Source organism: Pithys albifrons, chromosome 4 (genome assembly GCF_047495875.1).
Source record: "Pithys albifrons albifrons isolate INPA30051 chromosome 4, PitAlb_v1, whole genome shotgun sequence".
NCBI classification, from domain to species: domain Eukaryota; kingdom Metazoa; phylum Chordata; class Aves; order Passeriformes; family Thamnophilidae; genus Pithys; species Pithys albifrons.
In genome coordinates, this window is record NC_092461.1 from 46538473 (window position 1) to 46544186 (window position 5714).

Consider the following 5714-nt stretch of genomic DNA (forward strand, 5'->3'; position numbering starts at 1 on the left):
CAGTCTGTGTGTCTGACTTAAATACATCCTCATGGGGCTTTTTAGCATCATAATATTCTACATCATTTTGGGTCACATTTTGCAAAATATAAATGTCAGTTCTGTTGGATTCGTTTATACCAAAGGATGCTATTGCTTTCAGAGCTGTCTGAGTTTGGAAGCAGGGATTTACAGCTTTTTATTACCTATTTGAAATATCACATTTTTAAAAAATTAAAAGCGGGTAGTGCAAACAAATGGATCCCCACTGAACATTTGGTCAAACCAAAATCTTTTTCTGCACTTCCATGTTTTTGTTACAGAAGAAGTAGCCTACTTACTACACCTAACATAGTCAACATGTAGAATAGACCTCTATGTTCTTGCTTTGTAATCTTTCCTGTTTCAAATCTCCTTTCCTGTTTTTTCATCTTGTCCAGTGTTGTAAATTTTATGGAGCAGAGTTTTTTTGATTGAGAGTTTTTTGATTGAGAGTGGGGATTATAAAAGACCTGATGAATAAAAGCTGCATATGGTTTAAAGCTTTTATTCTGAAATCTGAAGTTCTTAAGATTAATGATGCAAACATAAGAGAGCAAAACTCTTGTTCAACTACTGGAATTAGAAGGGACCTTTTAAGTTTATGGGGGTTTCATCTACTGTTTCACACTTCCCTGGGTTTTCTTAGCACCTTTGCACTGCAGAACATACCATAGCATCTTCTAGAGGAAATCAAAAATCCTTTTTTTAGAATTCTATCAAGTACCATTACTGATCACTGAGGTGATGAGGATGTTGGAAAGGGAGAGACACTTTCTGCATAAATATTCTGTATTTAATGTTGAAGGGAAAAATCAGTGACTCACCTTTGCCTTATTTCAACTCTGTACCTGTTTTCCCCTTCACTGCTTAAATTCTGGGTTTCATCTACATGTGTAAAGTTGTTTTAACTTGCCAACCCTCCTGCACTGTCTAAAATTCCATGTTGGCTGGGAAAGGAGAAACTGAGCACTCAGTAATGTTCAGGCTTAAGGCTAAGACAAGTTTTTACTGTTTTCAATCCCTTTGATGAGAGAGTTCACAGCAAGACTGGTCTTCAGGGTGGATGGAGGCAGGATTAGTGGCAGTGGACATAAATTGAAATGTGGGAATTTCTATTAGATTTAAGTGGGAGTGAAAAAGAATATTTTCAGGTTTTTACCTTGAAGATGGTCAAGTTCTGAAACCAGTCACCCAGAGAGGATATGGAATCTCAACCTATGGAGATCCATAAGTACCTGACCATCCCAATAGATGTAGACCTGCTTTGAGGAGGAAGTTGAACTTGGACCTTCAAAGGCACCTTCCAGTCTAAATTAATTTATGATCTAATATACATACAAATAACTTATTTTAAAATATACTTTAATACAGCAGAGCAATGGAAATGGCTTCCAGCAGGTGACTTAATCTGACTTCTCATTGTGTCACAGTCTAATTCTGCAATGCTCACAGTTTTAAAAAGAGAACGGGAAGCAAGGGACAAAAACTGTATCTTCATAATTTGGAAGTGTTGTACCACTTCCTAAGGGACTGTAGAGGAATAGGTAGAACTGGGATATTTGTGGGTTGGGGATGTAATTAATGATTGTTTCTCTAAACTTTTTTCCTGGAAAGTATTAGGTTTTAGTAACCAGAATGTTCAGTAGGCACTCTGGTTCTGCAAGCAGCTTCTCTTACACTTTTTCCTGTGTAAGCTTCTAGGCCAGTTGTTCTTGCTGTCATGCAGCGCTTTTGTGCAAACCCCTTGTGCTACAAAACTGTGCCTTTGAAGAACTGATCTAGTGATAATAAACTTGGTTTATTGTGTTTAAATTATGTTTTTTGCCTTATGACTGTCAAAGCATTTGTGTTGGCTGAGCAGCTGGAATTTAAGATGTGGTGGAAATTAGCAGTTAAAGGTAGATTGCTGCTGAACTATAAACACCAGTGCAAACAAGCTAGTCTACAATACAGGGATTCACTTTATTGTGTGTAGGATTAGTTCCTATGATGGGGATAGAGTCTGACTCAGTGCTGAAGTTAACAAGTTGCTTTTGGAGAGCAGTTTCCCAAGGCTGCGCATGCTCTGTGCCAAATTTCTTATTGTTCCTCAAATTTTCTCTCAAGGGATTGACTAAATTGCAAACTGTAGATTCACGATATCATTACAGCCCCCAAACTGTCACTTTAGAACAATCCAGATTGCGTAATAGCCATGATCCTTGGTAACACAATCACAGAAGTGTGGTTGTGTAATAATTAAAGAATTTTTAAATGAGATAAAATTGGAATGTTTTTTTGTAAACAGCAAGGAAAGGGCCCACATGCAGCTTTCCCCTTGACAGGAAAAATTTGCTTAAAAGTACAGTTTTAAAATCATCTCAAGAGTGCAGTACTGTGTTATCATAGCTTTCTGTTCTCCATTTTTCTAACATTTTATTCCAGGTGTATGTGCACAGAAGAGGTGCATGCAGATTGTAGCACTGCTGAAAAGCTTGTTAGTTTCCCCTCATACTGAGTCACATGTCAGTTACATGAAGGTTTTAGGCTTGAGAATTTAGCGTGAATGTGTAGACTTTAAAGGAAAACCTCAGTTCAGAATGATAATAGTACCTTCTGTAAAAATATTGGCACCAAAATGTATTTTAGTCATCTCTGAACTTTAATGCCTGCACCAATAAGCTGCTTTAAGCTGCATTAAGGGTTCAGTCCAGCTCACAAGAAACCCCAACACTTTTACTACCCTCACATTCAGTAAAAAAACCCAATCGTTACTTTGTTTCGTCCTTAGGAAGCTCCAAGGGTGAAGTTTATTCAACTTGTAGATGAAAGAGTAATGCTTTGTGGGTTGGTTTTGATTTTTTGAGGGGATGGTGCATCTGGTTTTGCACTGGCATTTAAATCCTGGTGCAGTCACCAATGAAACTATTGATTTAAGCACACGGGTGGGTTGCAGAACAGGAGTTCAAAATAATTTGTCACTTTCCAGAACAGACATTTGCTACTCAGTTTACTAACATAGAAATCATAAAACAGATGTAGAGTTCAGAGCAAACTGTATACACTGGTGACATCTCAGGTACCTGCAACTATGTTGTACCTGCTGTTTCCAATTTTCTGAAATTATGATTTCAGATGAAAGGAGTTTTAAGCAAATGATTTATTTTTAGTAGTTTGTCAGTCACCCCTTGTTATCCCTGCATATAAGTTCTGAAAATGTTCATGTCACTCTTTAAAATAAAAACCAAACTATAAAGGTGGTTATGTGGTTGGAGAGAGGAGTGTGTGTGTTCTGATGTTAACTTGCTGTTACGCAGTTGGGGTAGTGTTTCTAAAAATCATTTTTGTAAATTGATAGATCTCCCTGTTTTTGATGGCTGAAAGGGGAATGCTTCATTCAAAATGCTGCTAGGAAGGATTTTATTTCCAAGTGCCTCTTGGTAAAGTAAATCTTTTTGCTTTCAGTGACTCAGTAAGAATGCAGGCCCCTCATTTTTTTTCCTGTTACATGAAAGCACTGCTGTTCAGAGAGGGAAGCTTGCTTGAACCTGACTCAATGAGCCTATCATGGGCAGCAAGCACATGCTGTAACTGCCTTTGGTCTGCCCCTGCCAAAGTTCACCTGACAGCTTCTCATGGTTAAATGTGTGCTTAGCTGAGCTTGTTGCCGTAGGTATTTGGTAGCATGCTGTCTTCCTTGCATGGGAAATCTGGGAGGTCTTCACAAAAAACTGAGTTATGACTGAATTACACAGAGAGAGGAGAGCAGAAACAGGAAAGCAAAGGGTGAAGCTGGCCAGAGTGTGAGTTTGCAGTAGGTTGGCAGTAGATGAAACTTACTTCAAGCACAATTGCAATTCCGTCATAACTTTCTATTGACTAAGCTTTAGCAATCTCATTAGTAGCACTATTTTATAAACATCCAAGAATAGTTCTCTGAATTATATGAAGATAAGGTCCACTTTGTGCCTCTTGTTTTGGCTTGGTTTTTACAAAAATATTTGTAGCAACTGCTGAAAGAAGCCTTGGAAAGGGGAGAAGACGACCATCTTAAGACTTCGCTCTCCTTTATTTTTTGGAATGGAGAATGAATGAAGGGTGGAAGGTGGGAAAGTCTTGTATTTTCCATGCTGCAATGACTCTTTTGAATGAAGTTGAAATTGAAATTGAAGTTGAAATTTGTTGATAACTTTGTTATCAAGTTCCCTTCTTTTGTAGTAAATAAAGATTATCATTTTCCCTGTAAGCAACTAATGTACAAAGCTGTGAATCTCCATAGGTTAAAATACCTCATCTATCTTTTTTAGAGAAAATGTGTTGCCATGTTTGTAATAATTTCAATAAGCGTGTTCTCCATTTCTATTGTAGAAATGCCATCAGAAATTAAGCCTGCAAAAACCATTCAAAGATCTTTAATAGGAGGGTTGTGGTAAAGCGAACAGGACTGCTTATGATAAAGGGCTCTTTTTGTAGCATGTGTGAGTGGAAGAATGGCATGAGTGACTTCTAATCTTCCCTCCAATTTATTTAACCTTTAATATCCAGGAGGAAAGCAAAATCAGATGCCTCTGAGCTGTACATTAAAGTAAAGGTTTAAACTATATCCCACCTGCAGCTTGGAAAGGCAGACCTATTTTCTACTTCAAGTCGTCACTAGGTTTTATAGCCTAAGACTCTGTTGTGGCAACAAAAGGCACTGACTGCTGGAACTGTTGTGAGTCAGGAATAAGCAAACATAGGAGATCAGCAGAAAGCACTGAGAGCACAGCATGGCTAAAAAGTGGACTTGGCTTCCCTGATCCTTTTTTAACTGGTGAGCAGAGGCTTTGGAACATGTAGTATCTTTGTAAATTAAGATGCCAACAAGCAGGTGCCTGCCTCCTTAGAACAAGGACTGCTGAGGCCAGGGGATAGCAGCATGGTAAGGTGGTTAGTACCAAGAACAGGCCACCCATAAACTACACAGGAGGTGCATGTGAGCTGCCTGCAGCTGGATTCATGAATATGAGTGTCCTTAGAAAGGATGGCAACTGGCACCAGGAGCTAAGTTGTGAAACAAATTTGTTGCCATGTATGAGCAGCCAGCTGACTAACTGTAAAATAACTTCCTTCTGTACTTGTATTATGCAGCCCTGACTAAATAAACTATAATTTAAAGATGTGAAAATATGAATCTGCAAGCCTCCTAATTAGTGTTTTCATTTTGTGTGAGAATGTGCAATTCTTTGCAAAGAGCAAAACCACCACTGCTGTACAGCTGTCCACAGATATTCCATTAAGTTGTTCACATAGAGAATGGTCATTGTTCCTTAGCAGCCTGGGTGAAGGAGTAAGCTACACACCTTCATCTTCCTTAACTTCACATCACACACACCTTCAGAAACACTGTTTCTTCCTCAGTGCATTCTCAGTGATAGGGAGGGTATTTTGAATTCAGGCAATGTACAATTCCTATCTCCCCATATGAGAGTAGTAAGCTACATGGTAGCAGACTAGAGCAGGCATGACAGACTTCACCCATCTGCAGTGCACTGGTGGAATAACCTAAACTTCTCCTTCCTCTATGTCCCAAAGTATATTCTGTTTGAGAGTTTGTGTTCATTATGTGCAGTATGACCACTGGACAAAGCTGAACTTAAGTAACAGGTGAAATCAAAATGCAGTATGCATATATTCTACAGCTTAAGGGGTTTAAAAATGTATAAATTAGATGA